Source organism: Pararge aegeria, chromosome 3 (genome assembly GCF_905163445.1).
Source record: "Pararge aegeria chromosome 3, ilParAegt1.1, whole genome shotgun sequence".
Lineage (NCBI taxonomy): Eukaryota > Metazoa > Arthropoda > Insecta > Lepidoptera > Nymphalidae > Pararge > Pararge aegeria.
In genome coordinates this window covers 9,882,832-9,897,168 of record NC_053182.1, presented here as the reverse complement: position 1 = coordinate 9,897,168, position 14,337 = coordinate 9,882,832, and the positions used below count along the sequence as shown (strand labels likewise).

The 14,337-nt window shown below is 35.1% G+C and overlaps 1 protein-coding gene across 1 annotated transcript in view; it reads left to right on the top strand.

The window, feature by feature from the left end:
* Nucleotides 1-14,337, top strand: part of LOC120636979 (neural-cadherin-like) — a 209,328-nt gene that overhangs the window by 53,456 nt on the left and 141,535 nt on the right. The window lies entirely within an intron of this gene.

The following is a 14,337-nucleotide window of genomic DNA, read 5'->3' as shown; positions in this document are numbered from 1 at the left end:
AACACTTCCAATAAATATTTTAAACATAGCAGAACGTTATGCTATGTCATGTACATTAATAAGGTTAGTGTTTATAAAATAATTGAGCCTGGTTAGTAAACTTTTACATTACAAAGAGCCGTAAGCATAAATGGCTGTTTGATAAAATCCATTAGAAAGTTAAGACAGGCATTAATCCTCCAAACATAACTTTCAGACGATAAAGTTATGCTTAGTAGTGAGTTACAATATGCCATTTATGATAGTGGGTTGACAGGAAGAGAAGTTATAACAGGAAATTAAAGACTCTTGATTGTCGCTGCAAGATAGTGCTCAGCTTTTGATCAATGATAGGAATGTTTTTTTAACCGACTTCAAAAAGGAGAAGGTTCTCAATTCGTCGGAATCTTTTTTTTTTTTTAATGTTTTACCCGATTACTCGAAGACGATTGAAAAATTTTTATTTGTTTTTCCTTTCCAGGCAGTCCCATGAAAATTTTATTGAAATCGGGCGAGCTTTTATTAAAAAATCAACAATAATGTAACCCGAAGTAGCAAATCTTTGCCTATAAAGTTCATTATAGGCGTGCGCTGAGACAGTATTGATGATACACAAAAACATGTACTACATGATTAAAGTAATCATTATTACCTACAAAAAAGTCCGCGAGGGAATATGTCTAACTATTATATTTAGAAGAAGAAGAAGAAGAAGAAATACTTTATTGCATACAAACATCAAAATATACATAAGATAAAGAATAAACAAAAGGACAAGAATTGTAGGCATGTAAATGCGGCCTTATTGCTGCAAGCAATCTCTTACAGGCAACCACTGGCAGAAGGAAAAGCTGCAAGAGAGCGGGATAGTGCAATTATATATACATACATATTTGAAAATAAATAGACATACATAAACATAGACAACAGATAAAGAAAGGTCACACATTTGTGTTCTAAAATTTAATTAGATCGCCGGTAGAAAAAAGTATTTTTTGCTTTTTAGTTCCTGGGTGTATGATGAAGTTGGTTTTTTTAAATTTACTATAAGTAGAAACGTTTACACCTCTCCATCCTATATGGGTGGGTGACTTTCGAGATAAATACTCTTCGTTACACGGGTATGTGTGCCGTGTGGGGACAGTAGAACAGAATATAGTTGTCACCCCTTCCTTTTCCCGCGGACGCGACTAAGGAAGTGGGTACAACCGAGATTGACTGCAATCACCAGGCAGCATGCAGCTTGATGAATATGGACAAACCTACTGTAGGTTCACTTATGTCCCTCAGTTGACTGTTATTATAGGCTAAGATGGAAAAAGTTAAAAAAACAGACTTGAAAAAATGTAATATAGGTTAATGGAATTTTATTTTCACAGTCATTATTCACATCTTGCGTTTGCATCGTAATATTTCCATTGTGATGTGAAGCAGCTTAGTGGTATGGTTGAATCTCGCTCATTATAGGAAAAGGATGGGAATCCTTCCTCCCTACTCCCTCCGTATTCATTTACATACTGCAATGTAAATGAACCGTTACTTATACGGCTTTATTTAATCTAGTTACTAGAGACTGACTAAACTTTATGTTTTTAAAATGTAGTTCTTTTTGTCAATTTAGAAAAATGACAAAAATAATGATCAAGCCAGCAATTAAACATATTACCGCTCTTCTTAACGAAGGTGACTGTTGCGCTATGACTTATTTCATATAGATAGTACTTAGTAGAGCTTTGTGACTGTGCTCGTCCGGGGCTTATTTCTGCCGCTAAGCAGCATTTTTTGAAATGCTGTGTTTAGGTCTGAAGGGCGTGGTTGTAATTACAGACACACTAGGCTAAACACCTACGCCTCAAATCGCCATCACAAGCCGGCAATGTGCTCCTTGCATGGCCTGTGAAGTATTGCTCTGTATATAGGCGATGATTTTCCACTTTCCATCAGGTGGACCATCTTCTTGTTCCGTCAATAATCGTCCGTTAATTTAAGACAAAAAAAAATCTCACTAATTTTGAAATTTAACAAGTCTGATTTACAGCCCCTTGATTAAGGCAATATACCCTCAGCAATACTTATTTAGTAGGTAGTACCCATATATATATATCATTGATTAAAAACACCTTGATTTCAGGTTCCGCTACCTGTTTAATAAAAATGAACTGTTATGGTAAAAATATTTTTTTTTTTAATTGTAAAAGTAAAACAAACGAGGGCGTCTAAATTGCCTTTTAATAAAAACTTAGGAGTTACTAGAAAACAATGGAGTTCTATTAAACTGCACTATTTTCTATTAAACGTAAAAAATATTACTTTGCTATGTTTATACGCCTCTCATAATAAATGAGTAACAGGACAGGACCCAGGCACGTGTGTAAAAACTTTACTTTGCGCTACAAATTAGTTATGATAAAAACGTTAAGTGCTAAAAGAACACAAAACTTCTGTATTCAAAACTTAAAAGCGGGTTTAATTATTTCTTTACGCATTTTTTTTTACGCATGTAGCCCCACTGAATCGTAATGTTTTGGCGTAGATAGAACATACATTTTACATCAATGACATGGTCAGATAGATATGAGTTTAATTGAAGTAATTACTGTTGTTTGTTTTATTGCAAGTCAATATGTATAATAGTAGTTGTAAGGCTCTAGGGGACGGCGCCATGGGTGATGAAGCCCTGTTTTAATTGCCCCCCCCGCCACATCGCGCCCGTATACGGACTTAGCGTCAAATGACCCGACAAATTGACCGCGACACGCGATGTTAACTTTACCATTATATTATTTGTTGATGTGATTGTGGAATGTTTGCGTTATAACAGGAATGTAGGGTTAGAAAGGAGGTTCTTCTCGATCGACCCATGTTTTTCTTATTTTACCAATATTCTAACATTAAAGTTAATTCAAAAGGTTTAGGATTTTATGAGGTTGGCGCCAAGAGAGAATAGGGAATGAATATCTTCGAAGATATAGGAAAGAACTCCTTAAAGGACAGCAACATGGCAATCAGTACGTTACCTGTGTACTTTTGGTCACTTTCTTATAGTTCTTATAGGATTTTTTTTCCTATAAAAACCGCAATTCTACACAGTAAACCGTCCTAACGCGTGGCATGGAAACCTCGTTTTACTACATTTCCTCAACTCCTAAGGGTTATAAATCATGTTAAATAACCTATAAATAACTTTATTGAAATCCCTTGTTTAGTTAGCCAAAGTGCTTAAGCTTTGACACAACTATTGTTCAAATTCGATCACCAAAAAATAGACAAAAAAACAAAATCTTTAGCTTATGCTTAGCTTAGATTATTATTTATATTGAAGTGAGATGCGATAATAAAGGCATAGATAATTTTTTTCCCCTTAAGCCTATGAACAGTGAATGGTTTAGAAATGAGGTGACTATATTAAAAAGTTTTGGCTTTAGTATCGATTATAGATTGCCCTCCAATAAGTATTCAAAATATCTTTAATCTACCGATTTTGACCCTGTGTAGTTTTATTATAAGTGTAGATATAGTGATATAGATGATGATACCGGTAAAACAACGACATTATATGACGTTCCTAAGTCCAGCCAAGACAATTGGATACAAGAGAAAGGGTAAAGGTTCAAACTTAACAAGTCAAGGTTTTTTTTTTTTTTTTTTAACTGTGGTTTTAGAGTGCGCGTCCGCCGACAGCAAGCAGAAGTTTATAACTGCCATATATAAGTGCTACTTAATTTGAGTCAGCTCGTTTGGTTTTACCTATGTTCGGCTCAACTGTAGCACCTATCTTTACGAAATCTGGCACTGAGATAGCTTGTACCCTAAAGACGGTAATAGTATTTTATCCCTAAGAAAAAAATAATTTAAACAAACGCTAATGGCAATAAATTTAAATGGAGCACATTGGTCGTTTTATCCTGTCCATTTTCGTGTCAAATAATATGATGACGTGAAGTGATAATTGTAATATATGTTGTTCTATAATTTAGTATGAAAATTAACGGGTGTAGCACAATGTGATGTTGACGTGAGGCTCGTTGCTTACAATTATTTAGGCCATTTTCATAACGAGACGCGTCAAATGCGTCCTGCTAAATTAAAATGTATACTAAACTACCCACACTGTTTGTAATGTCTCGTGTTACGCTCGCAATTTAATGTGTAATAAATACTTTAGAATGTCTAAATTGTATTTCTGCGAATAAAAGACCTCGCGAGCCTAAAGAAACCTAAAGTCAGGAGTTTGACTGCATTTTGGTTAGCTATTCTGAACATAACGTGAGTAAAGTACTCATATACATAAACTCCCCTCCCTCAACGCTCGATATTTCAATTTAACCTAAATCCACAATAGGTCGATCCAATGTATCCACATAAGGTCGTTGTGAAATAGCGTCTTTTTTTAAGGATTAATATTCCATACCAGTCATTATGAATGACGGATGGTATTCACCATTTATTTTTTAAATTATTGTACACGTATGACGGGCTATTAAATCAGCGCACGCCGAAAAACCAGCTGGGCAGCGCTTTTCTTTTGCTTTGCATTACAATTATTGCTGTCTGAATCTAATTATTAATTTCTCAAGTTTATGCTTTGGTAAAAATGTAGAAAAACTTCCGTAAGCTATATATGTTGTCGAAATATTGTTCGATAAACCAGAAAAGTGATCTATGGGTTGTATTAAAGGATTGTATTGTCTCAAGATGACTCCAGATCAGCTAGTTTATAATACGCAATGGTACCTTATATACAGTACCTAGGCACTAATGATATGCCATACGTTAAAACTGTAACTGAACTGTTAATATCGACGTCGCCGTAGGTATAATATTTTCGCTCAGTGACCGTAACAAGTGTAATTTCGCAGCAACTGCTAATAAGCTGCACGGTAATTTTACACTTGAAGTTACATCGAGCGATATGAGACTTTTAGAGGTCACAAATTCATATCGTTGGGGTAGAATACTTAGAATTTAGTAACGTCCTTCGTACGTACGAAGGAAAATAATAAAATAAAGCGATCATCGTAAAGTACAGAAAAGTAGAAAATAATGACAAACGACGAAATGCCTGCCTACGTACAACTTAAAATAACTTAATAATATTGAAGAGGTAGAATATAACGATCAATTCATGCATTCAATTACATACCAATTTTATCATTCAAAAATAATATTTTTTTTCTAGTGGCTAGCATGTTTGCTACAGATCCGGGATTCGAATACCGGGTCGGGGCAAAAAACTGTTAGGAATTGGGTTTTTCAAGCCAGTATATACTAGCCCGGAGTTGTGAGATATGTTGTCCGACCCTGTGTTTCAGAGTACAGATTGAACCTTCGATTTCGGTCATTAATATGTGGGCGATATCCTAGTGGGCATGGCTTCGGCTTCGCTTTCGGGGGACCGAGTGCGATCCTCTGTACGCACCTCTTACTTTTCGGAGTTATATGTGCGTTTTTGATCAAAGCAATTAAATATCACTTAAACCTGTATTTTTGAGATTTTGCCATAATGTTCTCATTCTGCATAATGTTCTGAAGGGCGTGTAAAATCTGCCAATCCACACTCGGCCAGTGTGGTGGACTACGGCCTACACCATTTTCATTCTTAGAGGAAACCTGTGCACTATAATATCGATTCGACGTCGATAGTAAGGCCGGTAATGGGTTTATGTTGCGGATCGTTAAAGCCCGCCAACCTGCATTTAAGCAGCGTGGTGGTATAATATGCTTGAAAACCATCTCTGCTATGAGAGAGGTGGCTCGTGTCCAGTAGTGGAATATTAATAGCCCGATAGATATGAATTGGTACTTTCGGCACTGGCAAATGTGTTGTTCGGTTAAAATGTTACACAAACTATGTGCTGAAAATTGTCCAGATTCGCCAGTGCCTGAATTTTACCCATTAATCTTAAGCTGTTCCTTGGCATTACAACTTAATTCCCTTAAATCTTTGGATGGAATTTATTTGAATAATATGCAGATGCATTCAGAACTTCTACTACGATTTGGGATATTAAGTCTACGAAATTCAAATGTACTAATTTTATATCTACAGAATAAATTCTTGCGCTTTGTTTCATAAAATAATTATTAATGGTTCGTACCTAATACTTTCAGGCTTATTATTTTATGCTTTCAGCATAATGATGGAATATTATTATCAAAGTTTTATATTAATATGCTGGGAATTCCAAAATTAAATAAAGTCCTTCACAGCGAAAACAGATCAGTTATTATTCGCCATATTTTATATACATAGTTACCTTCTACTATCGCAAAATTATTTATTAAAAATCGGGGTAAAAAATACAATGTGAGTAAGGGTGATTATTTTGGTTATTTTTATTAAGGCAAACAAAAATTTCAGAAAGGGGAAATACAAAATACACGGTGCTGCTAGGTAGCGTTTTAGATCGCGTTTTAATTTGCAACGTCCTGGAATCAAACATCATGTCAAGTACCTACCTAATAACTGTTGCCCTCGACGTACTCCGCTAACTATTTGTTATTCGTACATTTTTTCCATACAATCATTTATTCCTTAGGCAATGATTCTAACATAAATATATATTTTGCCGAACCGTGCCAAAAAGTTTTTATTTAATATACATTCATTTATTTACCTACTCTAGCCACTTAGAATGTATTTTTATTAACATTTCTTTTTTTATATTTTTCAGGTAAACCACTTGACACATTACATTATGGAGTTGGTAACTATAACCGTTCAGAGAAATCGCCACCGTACAAAATTATTGTAGCCTACTTGACAGACAGAACATTTCAATAATATATAATATAAAATAACTACTGCAATAATTGCTATCCCATCTACACTATCTAATTGTATATATATCTTATTTAAATAACGTTACAATACATTTTTTAAATTAATATAGATTTTTAAGTCATAGTTATGAAATGTTATTTTAAAGTAATGTTGTCATGAGCCTATTGTCTAAACCCTGCTCATTCTGAGACGAGACCCGTGCCCTGTAGTGGACCAGTAATAGGCTGATAATGTTGATTTATGCCCTTATGTGCAACGAGGCAACCTCTCTTATAGAAATAGGGATGTTATACAACGTGAAAAAGAAAACTGAAAGAATACTTCAGAGGCTTTAGAGGTACATTATTTTCTGTCTGAGACTTATCTGTGAAACCGAAACGCTTATTGTTTTTGAGTGCACCTTTGCCATAGTTTATACTGCAAGAAATTAGATGCAGCCCTAACACCACATGCAAAAGTGAAATCAAGTGACTCCTGTCACTTTATTAGGTACGCGTCGCGTAGAGTAGGTACTTTGCACGTGTCGTTCTTTTATCTTCAATAAGGTTGTCACAAGTAAACTCTTAGAATGTTTTGAATTAGTTTCTATGGAAAAATAAATATGCTTCTTTTGATTTAATATTTTTACAGGGCGATTCCTTATGAAATATACTTGTGCACCATTAAATAGTATTTCGTAATTCCGTTACACGTTGTATAGCTTACATCTATCTTTATACCTCTCGCCAATAAGAGACTTGAAGTTCAAATTAACGTAATCACGAAACCGCTTTCATACATGTTGAAATTATTTATTTCATGTTACTTATTTCATCATGAAACTTGTTCTGTAAAAGTATCCTGAAATATACAGAAGGTATCGCAGAGATTGCTCCATCAACACTGAAGTTTTATGCTTTCAGATCTTAAAATGCACATTTTGATCTTTGATTTGCCTAATAAAATCATTGACTCAGCGGAGGTTCATTCTATATGATGATAAATTTCAAAATTCAAATTCAAAATTTTTTTATTCATGTAGGCCTCTCACATTGCACTTATGAAGCGTTCATACATAATTGTTTACATAATTGTAACGGGATGGTGATAACTTCGTTCGCCAACTTAAATCTAAAGCTACGAGGGTTCCAAACGCGCCCTGGTCTAAGAAGAGCCCACAACAAACTTAGCCGGGTAAATTTATTTTTTTGTTATCGCCATCTTCCAGTAAATTTAAATTAAGCTATGAAGCTAGAGCAATTCACACCCAAGCTTTTTTATCGTTTAAATAATCCTTAATGTTATAATAGGATTTTTCTGTAAGCTTACGTTTTATATAAACTTTGAACTTATTGAGAGACAACTCAAAGATTTCATTTGGTAATAGTTAGGTGGATAGTTAGGTGCATGCCACCAATGTTATCAGAAAATCGCGTGGATCACGAAACTTTTCATTTTTCATGGAATCAATGCATGCATAATGTATGAAATTGGATAACAGCACGGTTGATAGATTAATGTCATATACCGAACTAGGTGTTGCCCACGACTTTGACGTTTTCGTTTTTTTTTTAAATGACCCGGAATAATTTATAAATAGTTATATCGGTATAAAAGTGTCCCATGTCTGACTTAAGGATGCACTCTGCTTCCATCCGTACGTAAACATTTGCCAAGATACGATTATCTGTGAATTCGTGTATAGGTGAGAAAAAGGTTATTTCTTAAATCCTCTAGAGAAATTATCCAGGTTTGCTTTACCGGGATAAAAGTGCTAAATTTCATCGAGATTGGTGTGGTAAACATAGGTACTCAATCAAAAGACTCCAGTTTAACATTTATGTTTAGAATTTATTTCACACTACTTGCGATGTAAAACCTATTTAAGGAAACATACTCCGGTGCATGGAAAAAAGGTGAAGGCATTTCACTTCTGTTGAATGCCTTTACCGAATACAGTTCCATTCAAGGTCCATTTTCGGGTCGGGTCAAATTTGTTAGGTATTGGATTTTTCCTCTTAAAACAAATCTCAGTAATATTTATCTAATGCCTCATTAGAGTAACATGGTTGGTCAACGCTATTAACCTCTTTCTTTATTTTCTTTCTTTCTCTTTCTTGAGAGCTTTCATGAAAGTCGAGGCAAGTGCACCATGTTCCTACCAAGTTCCAAACTGATAAAGCAGTAGAAACATGGTGCTATATATAGGCTATGATAATCTTTAAATATATTTCGAAACTCGAATTCGCCTTCGATTGTCAGCGAACAAATCTTCACTAATGTTACAGTTATCAACTTGGGTTAGCATTGTTAAAAAAAAGCATAGTCGACACTGATTTGACGTGTGGCAACCATACCACACCACCCTACTTAAGCAATACGAGTATAATGTAAGCAATTTCGCAGTAAAATGCGAACTAACGGTGTGTAAATATGGCCGGGATATTCCAGGCGTGCTGTAACACGGCGGCGTCAAATGTGATAAATGTCCTTTCAAAATGCGGTTGAATTGGGTAACAAATTATATTCTATCCGAGTGGTGCAGGTATTCAGATTTTCAGGATTTATTACTCCCGGAATTGGAGGGACGCCGCTCAAATGCTACTTAGTTTGTGCAGAACTGCAAAAACTTTCCCCTTAGAAATTGATGGAGCCCCGTAAAGTTATAGAGCTGTTTTAAAATTTTCGTACCAAAATCTGAAAAAAATACCGAAACACTTTTGGATCGAAGCATCTAACTAATCTCTTCTCCTTACCTCCAACGTGAGGATATAGTTACTTGGTTTTCGATGTTCCACCTAAAATATACATTATATTAACTCGATATTTAGGTACATCCTATATGAAGAAATTTGTTCGTTTGGGGGATATCGAAGTGTTTGTCATTTTTTACCATATGACATTATTACCTTTACTTACGAATCCTCGTTTCGCAAATCACTTTCGTACAGAACTAGGCTTACATAGACTTGCTTATATTTTTACTATAGAATGTTAAAGAAAGTTATTTTTTTCGTTCTTTTTCAACTCGTCATCATCAGGCTAAATGAAATAATTTGCCATTTGGGCAATTTACTCTCTTATGAGAGAGGGACATACTCAATACCCGTAAAATGTCTTATAATATGTAAACCATTGTCCAAACAACGAAGTAGATTATTACCACCGCACTCACTTGTCGCTATTAAAACTTTGCGTTTCCCACTTTGCGGACTCGTTTCATAAATAATAATAGTCTATTTCTGCTTATATACTGTAGATTTTTGTTGCGATATCAATGAGTAATCATTCATAAATCCATAAAACTAGTGGTAATATCCTTAAATTTCATAAAGTGCGAAGTATCCAAATTCTTAAACCTTATTTTTTCAAATAGTCATAAGCACTATTGTTTCGTACATATGTACTCATGTATTGTATACAATTGCAATGAAATTATCAGAACCTACATGTCTATAAACTATCATAGCTACTAGTGTATCTACTCACGGAACCAAAGTTGAAGATCAAAGTATTCGAACAATGGAAGTTGCCAGGAATGACTCATAGCTCAGAAAAATGGTCGTAAGCTACATAAGCAAGCTTTAATCACTCAGCGGCGATGTAGAGAGCAATGCTCGGAATATCTTTACGAATACCTCAGAAACGGGGAGATCCGTATTCTAAAGAACCTAAGATACTGAATTGGCTCAACTTCTTGTGAAAGTAAAGTGGCAATACTGGCCGGAAGATTGACTCCCCAATTAAGTGGACAGACGACTGAAAGCGGCACTGGGCATAAACGACACACCGTAGAGTGTAAAAATCCCTACAAAAAGATCCATGCAAAACAATGGACGTCTTAATGATGAATTCAACATTAAATCAATAGTGACCACTATTGAGGTGCAACTCGTCGTCGATCAACATATTGCGGTTCGTGAAATCGGGCTTGAAGGTTCACAGTACAGTTTGACATATTGCAATCAAAACTAGCAATCGCTTTGTAAACGTTAGGTGCTAAATAATATAATCTAGTTAACAGTGCACTTTTGGACCAAACTCGGTGCATTTGGGTTACCTATTTGTCTTAGTTTCTCGGATCATACGCACATTTCTGTATTACACAATATTTTTTTTAATATGATGAATTCAGTTTTAAGCGTCTTACTAAATGGCTCAACTAAAACCGTAGCCTTTTACGTTGACATAATGAATACTTCTATTGTAAATCTTATTAAAAGACCCGTCTAGTTAACACTGCACTAGCACTGCAGACTTGGCTTGTTATGGCGCTAACTTATTAAAGTTTCCACGCTTCATTGTCGGCCGCAGAAGACTACGTATAATATGTAGGAGTATCTACTCGTATAACTTCATATTGAACGTGTTACAACTAGGTTATTCATGTCGCATACGTGAACGTTGAACACGCTCCATCTCTAAGTTTGGATATTTTATAATAACATTTACTGGTACAAGAATTTTTCCTTTGATCTGAAATTCCTAATAGATTGCCTACTTACACATATATTTAAATTACAAATACTGAAACTGTAACACTTGTTAGAAAATGGCTGCATTCTTCGTTTAAAAACGAGTACCCACCCATTTTCTGGTTACAATGTCGCTAAAACCGATGATTAAATCTAAGTAAATGAAAATACTATAATACCATAACTGAATGTTTACATTAATTAATATGAGAGAGTAAACGTAGTCTCAAGTGCAGGCACAATAGTTCGTAGCTGGTTCTACGAAAACGAATGCAAGTTCAGATTCATTCGTCATGGCCGTCTCGTAAGCCACGAGAAGAACACGCGGCTAGTAGTGTACGCATGCGCAGAATGAATCTGAACTTTGGGAGTGCGGGAGGAAAGTTTACAGGGGTGGCAGTCCACCCCCCGCTTCACCTATCGAGACTTTGCCCCACAGGATCATTTTAAAACCTGCCTGTGTTTCACGGAATTCAAGTGTCATTTACGACTCTGTTCTCTAGACAGTCAAAATTGAATTTATGATCTCACTGAGCGAAAACGAAAATTTAATTGAATTCGAAAATCCCTGAGTGGAAAACAAAGTGTAAATGATTCGCTTTGAATAGTAGAAATAATATCGTTGGTCATATTATGTATCTACCTACTAGTACCATGAGGCTTCGCCCGCGTAAATTACGGGGCATAGCGTACTGCTACATAGTCTACAATCTTCCTCAATAAATCAGATACCTAACGCAAAGATTTTTCGATCATACTGGGCCAAATGTACTAAACTAAAGTAATAAGACTAATTTCAACATATTTAAACAAACGATTGAGGTGTGGACTAATAATATATATCTTTTTGCTCCTAGAGATTTTCACCCACTATTTGATACAATCCGTCCCGGGGACCTACTCGGCTTCTTTAAATACCTTTTAGTTTTATTTATACTCTCTTTATTTATACTCTTTTTAGTTCCCTATAACAAAGTAATAAATTAAATTACTTAAAAATTGGCTTAACAACAGCATTTTATATTAGTCGATAGCGCTGGGTCGATAACCCAATTCAGTAAATGAAAGACTGCCCGAGATTGGCAGATAATTTGGTATCCATCACTCTCAGCTCATATCCTATGTATCCTCCTACCTATATACGTATGTATGCCGAAGGTCAACCAAAAAGTCTCATATTTTTTTTACAAACTCCTCATAAATGTGGCAACAATTTATGTATACTGAATACAAAAGCCTTGATAGTGAGGTCTGCTGCTGTCCGCTGAGGAGTTCTGTCGTCTATCTCCAATCATAATCATCTGATTTTCACGTTATTTTGGTAGAACAAAACTGATACTACAGCCTATCCAGTACAAAAAACAATTATTTAAATCGGTATTTGACGGAGTTACGGTCTAAAATCTTGAAACACTTTAACCCCTCTCCGAAAGGAACTGTGTAGAATTTCGGGATAAAAAGTAACTATGTGCTACCTCTTAGTATGAACTCGTATCATGTAAAGCAGTATTACAATTTATTCAGTAGTTCCAGCGCTATGCGCGGCCCAGACACGGCTACAGACAGACAAAAATTGAAAAAAATACAGTTTCGGTTCTATTATCGATTTAAGAGTACCCTCCAAGAAAATTTTCAAAATATCTCAAATGCTTTTAAAGGATCTTGCAAAAGAACCGACGAATAGGCTTTTGGGCACCATATGGCTTCAACTAATTAATTTCCCTGGCGGATAAACATGAACCAGAAAATGTACTCAAATGATTATCATGGCTAATAATATACGTGCAGCTCTTTGGGGTCCTCGAACTTTAACTAATTATTTATTAATAAAACCAGTTTACCAATGCTTGGTAGCTGTTGTCACGAGTGGTTTATAGATTAAGCGGTTTTTATCTCAACTACGCGAGATATTATCAATGGGGGCTGGCGTATCGCCAAGACGCGGGGAAGTATTGGAGCCAGAGTCTGTGGGGTGTAGATATCTACCAGCCGGCACTCAGCGTAAATATCTATTTACTGCAGTTGTAGAATGGAAAATGATAAAAATTCTCGCCTATGTTCGCTTGATATTATCTAAAGATTTTGATCACACGCTTTACATTTACTTGTGCTGACTTTAAGTACCTACCTATCTATTAAAATTTTAGATAAAAGCTCCCATATTCATCGCTTTTGTAAGGTGAACACATATCTTAAAAAAGGTGAATGTATCATAGAACATATAAAAACTTAAAAAAGCTTAGAGATTGCTTAGGTGTTTGGTACTATGGTTTGTGTTCTTTTTAGCAGAAATGTAATATTTATAATTTGAGTGCGGATAAAATTTAATACACTTTTTTATTTAAGATAAAACTGGCTGTTTCCTGCAATTTCTTCTTCAGCGTTTATCTCACATTAAAATATATTAGAAAAAAAAACATATTTGTAAATCACGAACAAAGAGTACAAGAAAAATGGCATGGTTCTATTACATAATAAAATATGGGATCTCTGCTACATATTAACCCCCTGAACTCACACTTACAATTCTATTCATGTTTGCCATTGTTCGACAAATATGCTGGACACGTTTGATAAGAATGTAATCGAAAGATTTGCGGAGCGGCGTCCGAAAATAAATTGAACTTTTCATAATATTTACACAGAATTATCATAGTAAAAACAAGCACAAATGTACATTAGGTTGAAATTTTGGCTCACTTCCAAAAAGTAGCGTCTGAATGTTAGCTTCGTTGTTTTTGTCAACTAGGAAAACTTCGTTTTTGTCTGAAATACATAATATGCAAGACATCGATAAAAAATTCCAATAATCCAAATGTTGCGGTACTTTTTCACCAAACAAAACTATTCTCTCTGTTTAACTAGCTTCAGGTTGCATCATATTTCTTTACATTATTTCATTATGATTCGGTACATCGATGCATTTTTGTTTATATAAAATACTAGCTGTTGCTCGCGACTTCGTCTGCATTTGATTTGTTTTTTGATGTGGCATTCAATTTAGTTATAGTTTAAAAAAAAAATAAAGTATTTAGTATCGCTAAGCCTTAAATGAGGAGTTCTATCCTCTATCTCCAACCACATTCAGATCTATACAAAGTTTGGGGAAAATTAAACACA